Source organism: Protopterus annectens, chromosome 11.part0, assembly GCF_019279795.1.
Source record: "Protopterus annectens isolate FY-2018-M chromosome 11.part0, PAN1.0, whole genome shotgun sequence".
Taxonomy (NCBI): domain Eukaryota; kingdom Metazoa; phylum Chordata; order Ceratodontiformes; family Protopteridae; genus Protopterus; species Protopterus annectens.
Genome location: NC_056745.1, coordinates 680,518,819 through 680,536,771, shown reverse-complemented (window position 1 = coordinate 680,536,771; position 17,953 = coordinate 680,518,819). Strand labels below are relative to the sequence as shown.

The window sequence follows — 17,953 nt, the reverse complement described above, 5'->3', positions numbered from 1 at the left end:
CTTAAGTTAAAAAAAAAATAATAATAAAAAATATATAATTGTACAGAATTACTAAGTATTCAAAAGTAATCCAAGAAAGGCAGGCAGTCTGTTTCTAGTCAAAAATCCTTTATTAAGTACATAGATGTACAATTAGTTTCACATCTTTTAGTGTTTCTCTCATATGGTATAGGTTTAAATTCAACAAAACTTCTAATGTTCCTGGCCTTCCTATAAACAAAGGATGGGGCTTCACCTAAGATGTTAATCAGAAAAGGGTTTCCTCTGACAATGTCCCAGTTTTCTTCAATAACATTTCTGATACTGTGATAATCCAAAGTGTATGTTAGGATGCAGCTGTTTTTACATTTGTTATTCTCTGTGGAATTTCTTAACATTCTCCTACTGGGGAGGTTGAGTGAAGGCGCTTCAGTCCTTTTCAGTTATATAATAGGTTTAGGATGTTTTTTAACATCTGACTTTCATAGCCTCTCACTAGAAAATCATTCTCTAAGTTTTTCAGGTTTCTCAAAAATGGTTCCATCACTGTGGTAATTCTAGCTAATCTATAGCCTTGGGACTTCACTACATTATACTTAGATTTTGTAGGATGTATACTTTCACTGTGGAGTAATAAGTTAACCCTCGTTGGTTTTCTGAATAGATCAGTGGTGATTCTGTTATTGTTGGTATCCTTGGAAATCTGCATATCTAAGAAAGTGGTTGAAGTATAGCTATGGGAATAGGTAAACTTCAGAAAGGAGGTTGTTTGATTGAGGCAAGTGATAAAATCTCCAAGCTGTAATGTGTCACCTTCCCACACAATAAAGATGTCATCAATAAAATGTAAATAGCATGCAATATGCTGCATGTAGTCTGTGTTGTTTAAAACAAAGTCCTCCTCCCACTTGCCCAGGGCTATGTTAACAATACTGGGAGCCATGGCAGCCCCCATTGCTATACCATTTTTTTTGTTTGTAGTGTTTGCCATTGAAAGGAAAGAAATTGAAGTCCTGTAGAAGATTAATGAGCTTGCTTAACTTTTGCAGTTGTGCCTATGTACCTTGATTATGTTTCTTAAAAGACTCCATAGCTGCTGTTATACAGTAATTGTGAGGGAGCACTGTGTACAAGGATTCCACATCAGTAGCTAATAAAATACTGTCAGCTTCCACTGCAATGTTTTTTTATTTTCCTCAAAAAATCCATTGACTATTTTATGTATGACTTATTCTTTTCTGCTAAAGGTTTTAGCAAGTCATCAAAGTAAATGGCTGTGGCTTCAGTAAGGGAACCTCCACTTGCTACCACGGTGGGTCTTCTCTGTTCTTGTGTGGCTTTGGTATTCCAAAAAAGTAAGGTAAACATGGGCTCCATAAATAATTATAAAGATTTTCAGTATTAAGTTTTTCTTCCCATAATGTGGTGAGATTAGTGCTCCATAAATCATATGCTCTTTTTTTGTCATCCATGATAAATAACTCATAAATTTTTTATCCTCCAGCATGTTCTCTATCTTTTGGTTGTAGCTAATGGTATCGGTCACAAGTATACCTCCTCTATTGTCTGCCTCCCTCACCCCTGTCCACCGTTTGGTTCTCCTGTCTCCCTGGGGGTTCATGGATAGAGTCTGAGACCTCTGGAATTCCTCCTCTGCTTTCTGGAATCTCGGTAGGTTGTAGCAGTATTCCTCGCTGTGCCTGTGGTTGGGGGGAACCTGGTAAGAGGGACAAGCTCTGGAGCTAACTTATCCAAAAACATATACGAGTATGAAATGACTGTAAAATAGTTTTAATAGTCTGATGTCTATGAATGCAACTCCTAGAGAAACAGGGTAAGATCGATGAAGCATGAATTTCAGCATGCTAGCCCTTTTATGACTATATTTTGCCAGTCACTGGAAAGCTGTGCGAGTTACACAAAACTGTTTTCCTGCTTGCAGCAGGAGAGTGGAGTGTTCAGTTATAGCAGAGAGCTCAATACTCACTATTTATACACAAAAAGAAGAAATGGATAGCCTTTCTGCTACTGCCATAGGTTACTCCTGTCCTGAGAACTTCAAATTCAGGCAGGTGCATGTTATTCAGAACTACAGAATTATGGAACACAATGGCTAGAGTTTCTCTTGACAGTTTTTCTCCTCAGGGATTGAAGGACTGCACCTTTCTTTGTTATAGTCATATTAAGGATAGCAGGCATTTATGAAACAATGGTCTACAAATGGGGCATTTGTTTTAAATTATATTCTGTTGCTCTTGTTTTGTGCAGTATAGTTTTCTAAAGGGGTCTATATCGCTTCGACAAAAGCTTAATTCCGCAACCGTCTACTCATTGAACACTAATCATCAAACACTCTTTCATTGAACATTTATATCAGTGAAACTTTTTCCTAGGGAATGAAACTACTTAGCCACCAGAGCAATCATAACAAACTACATTATTTTAAACTCACCAGTGTGGGGAGGATTTGCCCCCCCACAACCTAATTATATATACCTACTCAGAGATCACAGTATATTGGGAAAAAGGGCAAATTTGTAATGATGGAGAACTAACTCCCTTCCATATGAAAAAGTTTCAGTGATGTAAACGTTCGATGAAAGGGTGTTTGGCGATTACTGTTCGATGAATAGGCATTCGCACAATAAAGCTTTTGACAAAGTGATAGGAACCCATTCTAAAGTATGCCACTGAAGCATATTATAGCTCTGGTGACACCTGAAAAAGGCAGGATAATTGTATCAGCTCGGCTACATAACAGTCCTCATTTGTAATATCTCTAGCCAGTCATACTTAGTTTCAGCAAGAAAAAATGCAAACAAGACAGAGCTAACCTCATGTTGTTCCAGTTGAAAGCTATTTTGTTAGTGGTTCTAAGTTTGTAAGCATTCTGGCAATTAATAAGAAACAGCAGTTCCAGAAATTCTCACTGTCAACTCTCTCATATTATGAGATTTGTATCCACTGTTTTTTTTTCAACAATGGAAAATTAGCTTGAAACCGGTTTGAGTTTACACAAGCTTAAAGCACTGTATTGCATCTGGCAAGTATGAACCAGAAAGTAAGACTAATTTCCTACAATTAACTCATACTGGACCAGTTACTTTCCTAAATTACTATAAATATCACAGAGTAGCACTACTGTACTGTCATTCTGAAATAACCTGTGACAGGTAAAAAAACATGATCACACAAAACGTATTTTTAATATTTTACTTCTTAATGAAATTAATTTTTTTTTAAAACAGTTAATGTCGATGCACAGGCCGATTATAGACTTTTACTCTACAAACAACCTGACCAAGATTCCTACTCATATCTAAACTATACAATGTCTGTTTATATTGGTGGAGGGGGAGGTCTGTGAAAAGCAGTTACTTCATTGATCAAATCATTTCACATGGCCAGGGTATTTCCAACAATAACATGCACCTTGCCCTACTTTATTGCTTATGTATACTAGCTATAGAGCATTTAGATTGAAAGGTCCATGCCTGTGACTTAGTCCTGGAATGTAGCAGTAAGATCATTGATGTTAAAAGGGAATGTTAAATGTTTTTCACTGCGGTCCTCACTAATACTATAAAGAATTTCACATATCCAGCTAGCATGTAACCTCACTTTACACTGTTATTATAGATAGGTTTGTGATGTGTGGAATTGCATCCTGTTAAGCATTTTTACTGTAGAATGTTTCCTAAACCATCCACCTTAGTAATGCTGACATTACAAAAAAAATTTATATTTAGCTGTAAAAATGTATTAAATGCCAGATAGTACTTTGGAAATATATGCACTGAAGGAACTCTTTGTGCATGTGTGTTTGACTGGATATACAGACATGAGTGAATGTGTGTGTCTGTGTTTATACACATGCATGCACGCACGCACGCACACACACACACACACACACACACACACACACACACACACACACACATACATGTATGCATATGTATTATATGTGTATATATGTATATGTGTGTGTTTGCACATGCACAAGTCACTGTAGCAACTGCTTTGACAATAAGAAGTCATAATGCTTAACCTCTTTCTTGTTCTTTCTGTGTATTACTCTCTCTCTCTCTTTTTGTTTTCTTCCTCCCCCTTTCTTTTTCAACTGTCAGGGTCCCATGGTGACCATCACTACAGAAAATCACCCTCTTCAGCATTCACACAATGCCATGGCAACAGCAACGTCAGCAATACAAGCTCCAGCAGATGCACTCTGTGCTCACAGATGTACACCATCACAGATTCTGCCAGGCACCTTCTGTGCAACACTTCACCTTGTAGCTTTCTGAGCCATCTTGTGCAAACAGGATTGCTAGTGGAGAGCTGGCTGCAGGACAGGAAGTGAAGGACAATGACCAAGATCAGGTAAGTGAGTTCAGGAAAGCTGCATAACAGTGATGCTCGCCAGATGCATAATCATTGTCACTTACTCCTGGTTTCCACAGAGATACCAATTCTAGTTTTCCAAGTCTTTAGACAAAACAATGTAAACTGTGCAAGAATCACAGGTCAGGAGTCTAATTTTCAAGTGATAAATGTGACTGATGGTCATTTAAATGACACTTGTATGACTCAGACCCTGTGGTAAAATTCCACAAATTCTTCTGTTTAAATTCATTATTTTTTTTCTGCATGCAAAATATAGTCTTTTATTGTGGCCTTCTACGTATTCAGAAAAAGGCAAGCTGCATTATTTAATGGAAGAACATCACTGTATGGGTTAGCTTTCATATTTCATCCATTTTTAGCTAAGATACAGTAGCTCTGTGTACTGTTTCAGAATACCAAAAGGCTGTCTGAATTCTCTGCAGGGCTTTGAACTTGAGTACTAATTAAATTATGTAAACGTAATAGAAAATGTTAGCAGATGTTACAAATATTTTCTACATGAAGGAGGCAGTTCATGAGTGAAGTGTATAAAATAATCATCTGCAGAGTTTCAGGCTATATTTGTAAATAAGACTGTATTATTTCAATTTGCACTTAACTTGCTCAAAAACAGACAAGCATTTAGCAAGTACATAATTGTGTTTATTAGTAAAGTACCATAGGCTGAACAAAATGCTGAAATTTTTGTCCTTTTGTACTAGTCTTCTGTCATTTTTTCCTTTGTTGTTTCTCACACAAATTAAAATTCTTTGTATATATGGATATAATTAACATTATAGGTTATTTCAAAAATGTTATTGTGCTAGTTTGGTATTTATAAATATATATTTGCTCATGCATATATGTATGTGCGTATGCATATACATGATACACACACACACACACACACACACACACACACACACACACACACACACACACACACACACACACACACATACCCTAGTACTGAAAAAAAGCATATGTTTATTACTGCTGTGCATGACATTTATAAAACATTTTCTTGCTAACAAGAAACATCCGTATAAAAGATGTTGACAGAAGTCGAACTGCTGCATGTGGGTTACAGGAAAATCTATAATTTAATTTTAAAAGCAGAAGAAACCATTAGGATGACTGTGTAGTGAAATGGATGGCTATTATAAACAAATTAGCATTTACTCTCACTGATTTCAAATACTGTTGATATGAAGGGACTGATATAAACAAAACTGACTAGTCATTTTTTTTGTTTTGAAACACATCATTTCTGGTTGTTTTAAAGCAAGGATACATTTTCCTTGTGAAATCTATCATCAAACGTATTACTACACTAGTTTTTGAGTGTAATTACTTGTTCAATCAACCCAAGCAAGAGCAGTTATACATGTAATATAACATTTCTGAAGGTTTCCCAAAAAGTGGGTCACAACAGGCAGTGTGGTACAGTACCCAACTGTCAACAACTTGAGGGAGGTATACAATAAAATTATGCGCAGCCAGACAAACTATTATTTATTTATTTTTATTTTTTTGGCAACTATCCATGGTCTATTTTTATTACTTTTTATTTAAACATTAAAACTATGCTGAAAGGAATTATAAAGCCTCATTTCATTTCTTTTGCTGACCTCTGAGGAAGAAAATCCAGAAAGAAATAAAAAGAAATTAATAAGAATTCCATAATGTGGTTGAACAGTGACAGTGCTGTGTAATTAGTAGGAAGCAGGAACTCTGAAATATAAGCTAATTACACTGAAAGAAAACATAGTTTTATGTGTCGATCTCAGTATTGTATAGCACTCTGTGATGAAAGCTTGATGTAACAGATGTATGCTGTGTTATCCTGAATGGGGAAACACTTCACTTCTAGCCATTTTTATGACAGTAACCATAGTAACATGGATTAAAGGATTACTGATTTGTGATTTGCTGACAGCATTCTCCATCATACATTATACAGTCTGCCATGTATGGTAATAAAATGAACCTGGTATGTGGATACTGCTGTTGAAGTGATATTGTTTTTTATACACAGGACTGTGCATGAATATTTCATTTCATTTCATTCTGCAGCACTGAACTTGTACAAAACTGCAATACACAGTAGAAATATGTTGTTATAACTCAAGGTTTTCCACAGTCTTTATTTTCAGACAGACCAGAATAAGCAGTAAACACTACCTGCCAAATTTTTAGTGTGGCTTATAGCTAAACACTCATGTTTTATATTATAATCTTATGTTCCTAGCCTGCCTTACAACTCACTCTGCTCCACTTGAGGGAAAAATGATTCATGTTAGGCCAAGGGGTTGATAAAACTCTCTGTTGTGGCTTTAAGTCTGTGTAGCAGATACATGCCTTAGCCACTCTCCCCTAAACTCTCATCACTTGCAAATAAAGGGATCAACAGAACAGACCTCGCATCAAGTGACAGTAAGTTGTTGGGAAAATGCAATCAGTGACTGTAAAAAAAATGTGAGGTGCTGTACTATAGGAAGAAACACCAGCAGGCGAGCTTGAGTGCAGTATAATCCTTAAATTTCTTCCCGCAACTCATCCAGCTATATGGAGGACTCCATGTCGAATGCCTTTAAAAATAGTTTGATTTGGTCCATGATATATTCCTCATATACTATAAGTCACAGTTTTGGGAAATGCTGTGTAAACTCCCTAAAACTGACCATTGACGATGCAACCCCTTTATCCTTAACTGCACTGTCAATAATTATCATCACTGACTATCACAGGATGTCAAATATGACTACTTCCTATAGTGTGCCAGTACAGATACATACATCTGAATCCTCAAACTGTCATCACCCAGTGCTGTGTAATATCTGACTAACATTCTTGCACTGAACAGGTTTTGGAACAAATACAATTTCTTGAATGCCACATTAAAGGCCTCAGAACTCTTCATTCAATAAATTGTTAGTACAGTAGATCGTTCTGTATTTTCATATCACTGAAGAATTGAAAATGCCCCTGCTTCATGGGATGCCTAGTAATGTTGAGGACTTCATGTAGGTCAAGAGCAATATGTGGTTTTCCTACAAGACTTTAGATACCACACAGACCATTGTGAATGCATAAGCCTGCAAAAGAGTAGAGCTTATCATGCCAATCAGGTGCACCCATTGAGCTTTCAGATGTAATCTGCTTGTTTCCTAATAGACTTTAGTCTGTCGTCAGAGAATCTTTTTCATGCTACATCTCCCATGTGTCTGGTAACAGGTAGTGACATCTTAGATACTATTAACATCATAACCATCCCCAGTTTGTGTTTTAAAGGTACTTTTTGCAGTGCTGAATGTCAGGGCCATCTCTTGCTCCAAAGTTAGCAGCATGAATTTTAAATGCACAGACACCTCTTCCTTATACCAGCTCCTGCTCCATGAAATGGGACATGAAAGACCTTGTCAGCACATCAAAGGTTTTAATAAACAGTTCTTCCAGGAACATGATATCACACTCGAAGTCTGTTTTATTGGCAGCCAACTGTAAAGGAGGTCCATCAGACACACAGATGTATAAAATATTGCTGTGTCAGGCTACTGACTTCCTCTATCTTCAAGGTCCTGGAGAGTTTAATTTTCAGTAAAATTCAGGAATCCTTACTTTCTGCCAAGTTCTTAACTCAACATAATTTTATATGCTTCTGTATTTCTCACTCATAGCATTTCTACTATGGATTCCAGCTATAAAATTGGAGTTCTTTTCACAGGTCTTAAGTGACCATGGGGGACTATCATGTCCTTATCAGGTTGCAACATCTAGTTTCATTCTGCCTCATTAAACTAACTCCCCGGTTACCTTATAGATGCATATCATGTAGTTAGGTAGGACAGCCTTCAGAGCTGCCATAAAATATGGAATTAAATGCTTCTAAGTGCTCCGTTTCAGATGACTTCTAACAGCTAGGACAATAGTTCTTCCACAGCCTACTGAATCTGGAGAGGGAACAAATAAATAGATGTTCTTCCTTTTTTACTCTCTTTCTGGAAATATTTAGATCTTCTCAGTACCAAGAATCTCTTTGATCATGTAGAATCCTTCTGTTATGGCTGGCAGTTACCCACATAGGATTAAGGATCTAAGCTGTTTATTAGCATAATTCTGCAGTCCTGAACTTGGTTCCTCCCATTTCCACTTGTAAACTTCATGCTTGTGAGCAAGCGACAAGACAGTGCTCCCAGATCATCCCTGAAAAAAGACACTTGTGGTTAATGAGCTTACTCAGTTAGCAAATAAAGAAAATAAGCCAGTTTTACCTTCATTCCCCAGCTGGACATTAGCATCCAACTAATGTTTATATTAGAGCCATTCAACAGAAGATACATGCCTTAATTACTATAAGTCATTTGTCCTGCATCCCATCAAATGATTACCAACTTCCTTGCTTATACATTTTCTTGAAGTACCTGTGTACACCACCACAGCTTTTTCAAGCACTGCATGCACACAAACGCATGCGCATGCATTTGTGTATGTGTGTGAAAAACTGAAAAGTTATCCTGAAAAGGTTATCTGCTTGTCTGTCTGTCTATCATTGTATATAAAACCAAAGTCTCTATATATTTTTTGTAAGATCATATACGTTATTCTACAATTTCTTTCTCTATTTGTCCTAGACTACCCTAAAATGGAAAATAATGTTTCAGTGCAGCACACTAGAAAGAAAGGAAGGAGAGGCAAATTGTAAGCTGGTCTGATAAAAGGTATAACCGAGATGGCAAGAACAAAGGAAAGAATGAAATGAAGGAAGAAAGAAATGGTGTCAGTGCTGGTGGAAGGTGGGATTTTGGAAATTGCATTTAAAGGAGAAGTCCACCCTCATTTGACGTTTAACTCAATCCAAAGCTTTCTTTTTCCTTTACAGTTTGGTTCCCGTATAGTTTAGTCATCACAACACAGTCTGTATTTTATTAATACTTTAATATCTTTTCCTTAAAATCAAAGTGAGTGGTAAGCCCTCCCACCTTTTTTAAACTTAACCTCTCATATGCTTTCAGAGAGGAATTTATCTGCAGTAAAAAAGAAAGGCAAGGCTAGGTATTGGACAAAGGTTCGGTTTCGTGTACAATGTATTCAATCCAAATAAAATATCAAGACACTGAACCACACAGCCACGGAACGAAACTTTTATTATATAAAGCAAACAGAGTAAGCACTTTCACAATAAAATATCACTTCTTCAGACTATAACATTGTAAACCAATTAACTATTTAAACATTTAATTAGCCTATCAGCTTAAATCGATTCACAGCATCCAATAAAATTATTCACAATACTGACATACATCTTAGAAAATGTAAAAGCATGCACATAAAGTCCTAAAACGTATATATAAAAAACACTCAAAAATATCTCATCATACTTAATAAAAATTAATGTAACATTAGTGTGGTAAAGAAAGAGCCTGAAGGAAAGGTTTTAATATTACAGCATCATTAATTCCTGGTGGCCTATCTGCTCTAAAATACACTATCCATAAGATAAGCTGGAGATGGCAGAACAGAAATGTATAGTGTATTTTAGAGCAGATAGGCCACTAGGAATTAATGATGATGTCACATTAAAACCTTTCCTTCGGGCTCATACTTTACCATGAATGATTTTATTGGATTTACTTTGAATGATTTTATTGGATGCTGTGAATCACTTTAAGCTGATAGGCTGATTAAATGTTTAGTTAGTTGGTTTAGAATGTGATAGTCTGAAAAAGCGATATTTTATCATGAAAGCTGTTACTCTGTTTTATATAATAAAAGTTTCTTTCCATAGCTGTGTGGTTTGGTGTTTAGGAATTTATCTGCACCTGCACAACACACCACAGACACAGGGAAATGTGCAGTTTTTTTCCCATCAGGTACTACCCACAAGTTTATATCAACATGTGTCAGGGGGCGGCTTCATTGTTTTGAAAATCTCGTAAGCCATGTGAGCCTATTGTTTTCCATCAGGAAGTTTTTAGCATGAAGCATCAGACTTCACTAGCTTCGGTGGGGGTGGGGTCGGGGGGGGCTAATACCTGCAATGCAAGAAATACTAATAGCATCCTCCCTCTCTGCCACTTTTATTTACAGCCCCTAACTGACAAGGAAGGTGTATTACTTCACTGTGACATGTAGTGAAGTAGTGGTTGCACAGTGTATGTTTCTATTCTAAATGCTTCATTCTTTCGCTTTGCAGGCCAATGCAATTATGTAATTTTCTGTAACATAGTTGTTTTCTGATTTAGTGGATGCATGACACGATATGAGGCAGGAGCGGTGTTCACTTCTGTAACTGCTAAATGAGGCGCTTTTGACATGCATGCCCCTTGCCGTCTGTTGCTGTAATTGCAATGGAAAGGGGCAGAACAATAATGAAATATGTTCTTAAATGGGCTGTACAGGAAGCACTACCGCTGCTTAAAGAATAACCAGAATATGACAAATAAAACATGCAAAAAAACTTGAAGTAAGACAAATTGAATAAGGGAATATTTGCCAAATGTTGATGTAGAATCGCAGAACAGTGTCACTTTGTAATGGAGAAAATGTGACGGCTGTTACAAAAGTGAACACTTTTGAAAATAATAAAGCACATTTTAAATCTACAACATTCTGATAAAAAATAATCTTTCCATTGCAGGCACTGGAGAATAGCAGAATTACTTTCATGTCCATTCCTTTCCAGCAGCTGCTGTCACTTGTACAATGTCCAGCAAGATTCATTCACTTCAGTGACCATACCTCTCAACCTCTTAGCACAATAAATCTGGACAAAACTTAAAATAATGGGGGACACAGGCCCAAAAGTAGGGACAGATTTTAAATATTTCTCTTATGAACTTAGAAAGTTGCTAAAATAACATGATTTATGTTAGCATGCATTTTTTTAAAGGATATGACGTCTGAAAGTCAAATGTATGTCATTATTTATTGACTTCAATCCTCTGTGATTTGCCAGAAAACAACAAAATTTATGAGGAACAGACCAAACATATGAGGCAAAAATCTGGACATTCTGTGAAAAACTGGACAGTTGAGAGATACAGTGATAGTTATGACAACTCAGGAAGAGTGTGGATGAGGGTCTGTCAACAAGTGAGGCACAGCAAGATTTTACCTTTAAAAGCCTGCAGTTTAGCTACTTTCTTTGGCTGGAGCTGTATGACTGTTGTGAATGTCATAAAGCAGGCTTTGAGAGAAACATAAATGAGGGTCATGTAAGGAAAAATTGAAGGAGTCATGTTACAGACGGTGTATAAAATGACTGTGACTCACACTACTTTTATTTATTTATTTGTGATTTGTTTACTGGGATGGTCCATCTGGGTCAGAAGAACCAGTTTTCAGCTGAGGCCTAGGGAGAAAAGCTCCAACAGTACATCAGAATATAGACAGGAAATGATTAGAATTGCATAAGAAGACAGTAAATACATAATTTTTTTCTTATCTATAGAGCCACATAAACAACAGATTTTTACTACGAAAAAAATTGATTTTCATCATTATTAGAGGAAGTCAAACATATATTCATATAATACATACTGAATGACCTGGCCTTAGGATAGCTGCACGGTCTATTAAGGGACCTCAATGGATAGTAAGTAGTTATAGGTGTTAGACAAATATTCAGATGTTGGCAGCATAGATGATTTTATATATATATATATATATATATATATATATATATATATATATATATATGAAACATGCATATGCCATTATATTTTAATGCCATGAAAAAAAAAACACAACCACTTCCTTATACCTAGCAACATTTGTATAAACAGGACTTGAAACAGATACTGGTAAACATAAATAAAAGCAGGAATACAAAATTATGTTAATATGGCAGGTTCAATGATATCCATTTTGGGGGAAACATTAAAATTTTCTAAGATGAACCTTTCAAGGTTCAGCTGGTTATCTCATTTTAACAGCCAACTGTTTTGCTTGCTAAAATTAGGCATAGTTGAGAGAGATGCTTCAGTCATTCAGTACTTTTTCTTTTAAATATAACATTAGTACTTACAAGAATTGAGTTTCTCTAATTTAAATTCTGCCACCCAAATCACTGCTACCTTATGCAATACTAGTTTCAGTAGTGTTGTCACAGAAAATATACTCAGACTTCCTGTTGTCCATTCAGTTCAACAGTCATCTAACAAGTGGCTCATTGTTAAGCAAGTATTTGTCAGTGTCAAATACTGACTTGAACTAGTGAAAGAGAGCACTAAAATAATCAGAGAGTAGGAGAGAAAAGTATAAAGCAGCAGGCAACACAGATGTAGCATCTGACCGAAATGCAGAGTGTGCAATGATGAACTCAAACCACCAACACAAAGCCACGTGTAATAAAATGTTTAGGAAATACTAGCAGTACCACTACATGACGTCTTTAGCTTTTGAGGGCTTGCTTTTCAGTCATGATTTTTTCCATTATTTACTAATAAAACAGGAGAAATTTGCTAAACGATTTACATATATGAGTTAACACAGACACCTCATTTATGATAAATGTGAAACATGAGAAATACAACTTATTAAAAGTACATATTATGTTCAACTTCAGATTATATGTTGAAACTTTCAGCTTTTTGTGATAGGACTCTAAAATGTTTGCCTGTAGAATGGTAGGAGGTAATCTCACTTCACTACAATGTTAAGCCAGCCCCCTATTCAAATGTTGGGACTTGCAATGCTGAGTCTCAAAATAATGAAAAAAAAGATACAAAATGCAGGAGAAGAAGAGCAAATATCAAACATCTCATGTCCTTTAAACTTGTTTCCCTGCACCTCCCAATGAGGGCCTAGCCCCCCACACCCCCTGGACTTATATACCAAGTCTGAGATTGCCATCTGAAAAGGGAACATTCTGAGAAATGGCAGTCTCGTACTTAATATTTTTTAAGTCCGGATCTTCAGTCATTCAGCCTCCATATTCCAGTACTGTGCATTGAGAGCCCCAAAATTTCAGATGGTTACTCTTTAAAGGCACTTGATTTTTGCACCATAAATGGATGCCTGATCTTGCAGTCCATTTTCAATGTTTGTTAAGGCAACAAGGCAAAAGGCAAAGGCTATATGCATACATAATTCTTAATAAGGTGCTTGGTGCTTCATATTGGGGGGTAGTGGGTGTGTTGAAGAAGATGATAGACCATTTTTATTTTACATAAGGTGTGGAAATTTGATTGCCTAAGGTCACCACTGTCACTCTAAGTTTACAATGATAGGAACTGGATAAGATGCATTTTGATAGTGAACTACAGTAAGCTTTTTTTTGGTACCATAGATGTATTTTGGAGCATGTACAGTTTCAGCCATGAGTATATATACTATTCACCCATATTGAAATGTATTTTTGTTTGTTTGTTTGTTAGGCATGCAAACTGGTGCATTTTGAACCCTTTAAAGGCAAGCTTAGATGTTGTCTGCCTTTCTATACAGAATATGTGGCGTTTGTGCTAGGGTTCTATATGAAAGTCAACATTCCAAAAGAATTAAAAAATGATCAAAAAACAAAAGTGTGAAAAACTCCTTTTTTCTTGTTTTTTTGTAGAGGGTAAGCCCCCCACACTCCTGGACTTATATATAAAAAACTCCATGCTTGCACTAATTCAAAGAAGGGAGAAGTCTCTCTAAAGAAGTGTATCTTTCCCGGAGCACAATTAGAAATCCCATCATCAACAATTTCCTAGGGGGAAAAAGCATTCAATATTATGCCATTCGTCTTTTCTGTGGGATACTGATGCTCAAGTAATTTTTACCTCAGGCATGTGTTAAGAAGCCTTTGCACTAGATATATATATGTAATGTCTTGGACTGTAAGGGTGAGGAACAAATTTATCAACAACTGTCACAAAAGTATATTCCTTAGCCCTGCAGTCCAATATATTAAATATATATAGCAGCAGACCTCCACATATTCTATCACCTGCCTTGTTTTCATTTTTGGAGCTGAGATTTCATTTTATTATTTTTTTTTATTTGGTAAGAACATAATGCAGAAACTGAAAAACAGCAATTGCAAAATATGGGAAGTAGAATTTGTCATATTTCTGTGTGTGTTTTTCAGAAGAACGAAGCAGGATGCAAGTAACAGAGGCTGCATTTATGCTATAGACATTTGCTTGCTGAGCAAGTGTTTGTATTCACAGCACCCTGCAGTCATGTTTTCTTTTAAAGTTATACACTTTGGTTTGCATAGGAATATGGAACTGAGCTTTGTCTCCTCTTGATTATCAGCAAAAAACTTGAATACTTATATACTTGGAGCACTATGTATTTTAGAGATTTGTGTGCTGAACAGCTTTTATGCAGACAATAATAGTATTGTATTACTTTGATTTAAAGTTATTCACCTTTGTTAAGCATGAAGAAAATGCTTCTATTTGTTAATTGACTACATATAAAAAGCATTTACTATATCAAAAGTGAATAATAAAGTAAACACTACAATACAAACAATAAAGTCAAATTCTAAGCTTGTTTCCTGCCTTTCCTGTAATTAGTCTAGTCCAGATACAGACTTGCTGTATCTAGGACTGTTGGTAAGCTTCTGAGCCCCCCAAGCCTTTCTGTGTTGGAGGGAAGCCTTCTAGCTTTTCAGTGGGGGAGGTAAGCACTAGGTAGCCTATCTACCACAGGAAGAGTGGGTTTTGGCCCAGAAATTGTAGTTCATTGGCTGCTTGGGCAGTTTTTCCATCTCTTTCTACTTTCTGGTTTAAAAGCCCACGTTTACGTTTGGTCCCCACCTTTCCTGTAACTAGTCTAGTCCAGGTACAGATTTGCTGTATCCAGGACTGTTGGCAAGCTTCTGAGCCCCCCAAGCCTTTCTGTGTTGGAGAGAAGCCTTCTAGCTTATCAGTGGGTGTGGTAAACACTAGGTAGCTTATCTACCACAAGAGGAGTGGTTTCTGGCTCAGAAATTATAGTTTATTGACTGTTTGGGAAGGTTTTCCATCTCTTTCAACCTTCTGGTTTAAAAGCCTGCTTTTGCTCCTGTTTCCTGCCTTTCCTGTTACTGGTCTAATCCAGGTACAGATTTGCTGTATCCAGGACTGTTAGTAAGCTTCTGAGCTGCCCAAGCCTTTCTGTGTTGGAGGGAAGCCTTCTAGCTTATCAGTGGGAGTGGTAAGCACTAGGTAGCCTATCTACCACAAGAGGAGTGGTTCCTGGCCCAGAAATTGTAGCTTATTGGCCATTTCAGCTGTTTTTTCCATCTCTTTCAACTTTCTGGTTTAAAAGCCCACATTTACGTTTGGTCCCAGCCTTTCCTGCAACTAGTCTAGTCCAGATACAGACTTGCTGTATCCAGGACTGTTGGTAAGCTTCTGAGCCCCCCCCCCCAAGCCTTTCTGTGTTGGAGGGAAGCCTTCTAGCTTATCGGTGGGAGTAGTAAGCACTAGGTAGCCTATCTACCATGAGAAGAGTGGGTTTTGGCCCAGAAATTGTAGTTTATTGGCCATTTGGGCAGTTTTTCCATCTCTTTCAACTTTCTGGTTTAAAAGCTGCACTTGCACTTGTTTCCCACCTTTCCTGTAACTAACCTAGTCCAGATACAGAGTTGCTGCATCCAGGACTGTTGGTAAGCTTCTGAGCCCCCCAAGCCTTTCTGTGTTGGAGGGAAGCCTTCTAGCTTACCAGTGGGAGTGGTAAGCACTATGTAGCCTGTCTACCACAAGAGGAGTGTTGTTTGGCCCAGAAATTGTAGTTTATTGACCATTTGGGCAGTTTGTTCATCTCTTTCAACTTTCTGGTTCAAAAGCCCACATCTGCGCTTGTTTCCCACCTTTCTTGTAACTAACCTGCAGGAAAGCACTTGAAAGCCTTAAACTGATACAAGCACTCAATTCTCCTTGTTAATAAGGAGAAATTAATCGTAGGCACTAAACAGCCTATAATTGCAAAGTACCTTGCCAAGGTAAGGGAAAACAGCTCTTGTACTTTACAGAAGACACACCGAACCAAGCATGTCCAAGGGTCAGCTTCTGGTGATTTCTTCTGTCCACATGGTGAATCTGGGCATAGTGGGGCAATGCAGCAATTGTCTCATGCACACAGACAACCCTCTCCTCCTACCGCCCAACACTTCAATCTGTGAGAGATGCACTTACATAACCAAACTGGAAGCAAAGCTCTCTCCAGCCAAGATTGTGCTAGACAGTCAAGTGGAGAAGGTTAGCACCTGCACTACACCTTAAGCAACACATAGCCCTTCAAAACTCATGCCACCAACATCCACACATAGTAACACTAAACCCACTTAATGCGGGGGCCCTTAACATTAACCTACCTAAGCAACAAAGACCTCCGAAGCTGAAAGGAAAACAAACACCAATCACACCCAAAGTGACACATAGCTGAAAACACCAGTGTGCCACCAAACAACAGCCCCTAAGGCAAGACAACATACCCAACACTTTAGTCATAGGTGACTCTATAGTCAGGCACAGTAATGTCCCACTCACCAGGCTGAACAAGGAGAAAATTACTGTCAGCTGCCTGTCGGGGGCCAGGATCCACCACATAACGCATGCACTCAAGTCACTCCACAACAAGTACAAATACAACTCTATCATTGTCCATGTTGGAGTGAATGACTTGAGATGTACCTCCTTGGACTACATGAAAAGAGACATGATAGAGCTCTTGGATCATGTGGCCCAGGCAGGTATGACCCTAGCCCTGAGCAGCATCCTGCCTTCACCCAGAATGATACCACAGTATAAAGACAAAATGATTGACTTCAGCAATTGGCTAAGTTTCTGGTGTCATTCAAAGGGAATCCAGTATCTGTCTGCCTGGGATAACATGATCAACAGACCATGATGCTTTGCCAGAGATGGTCTGCACATGTCGCCCCTGGGATTCAGGTTACTGGCTAAGGCTCTTGCCACACCCTATAGTGCCTTTTTTAGGCAAAGCTCAAAGGAAAAAAACACCACCATAACAGATATAAGCATGCAAAATATGAAGGTAATGCTACTGAATGCTAGAAGTCTAAACCTCAAAATGCACTCTCTTGAGGCACTTCTAAAAATGCAGAACATCGATATCTGTGCAGTAACTGAGACCTGGTTCAAGGCTCCAGACAGCACCCCTGCAATACCAGGCTACAACGTTTACCACACTTTTTGGTTACCAAACCAGGACCGAAGCACTAAAGGCACAGGAGTGCTCATATTCACCAAGGATATTCACACCTCCAGGCTAGTTGCCCAACACAATGCATCTGAAATCCTACAGGTGCAACTAACACTAGGTAAGACTGCAATCAAAATTGTAGCTTGCTACAGATCCCCCACCATGCCCCAAGACTCTCACTACACCTTTCTAAACATACTAGAAAATATTAAGATACAACCAAACACCCTAATACTGGGTGATTTCAACTACCCTGCCATTAATTGGGAAAACTACTCTGGTACTAACACCTTTGCCCAAAGGTTCTTGGAATTCATAAATTCCAACACCCTGGACCAACTAATCCATAGTCCCACCAGGGACTCAAATATCCTAGACCTGGTCATCACCAACATGGGAGATCGATGCTCCACACCAGTAGTCACCCCTTCGTTCGTCAGGTCTG

General features: G+C 37.8%; 1 protein-coding gene across 2 annotated transcripts in view; it reads left to right on the top strand.

Annotated features, from left to right (window-relative positions):
* The first annotated feature begins 4,176 nt into the window (after positions 1-4,176).
* Positions 4,177-17,953, top strand: part of GPR19 (G protein-coupled receptor 19) — a 399,152-nt gene continuing 385,375 nt past the window's right edge. The window contains exons 1-2 of one of the 2 annotated variants that reach the window (XM_044088139.1): positions 4,177-4,359; positions 8,997-9,158. The gene's annotated coding sequence lies outside the window, so the exon portion shown is untranslated. The remainder of the gene's footprint in view (positions 4,360-8,996; positions 9,159-17,953) is intronic. The other variant, XM_044088138.1, reaches the window with a different exon arrangement.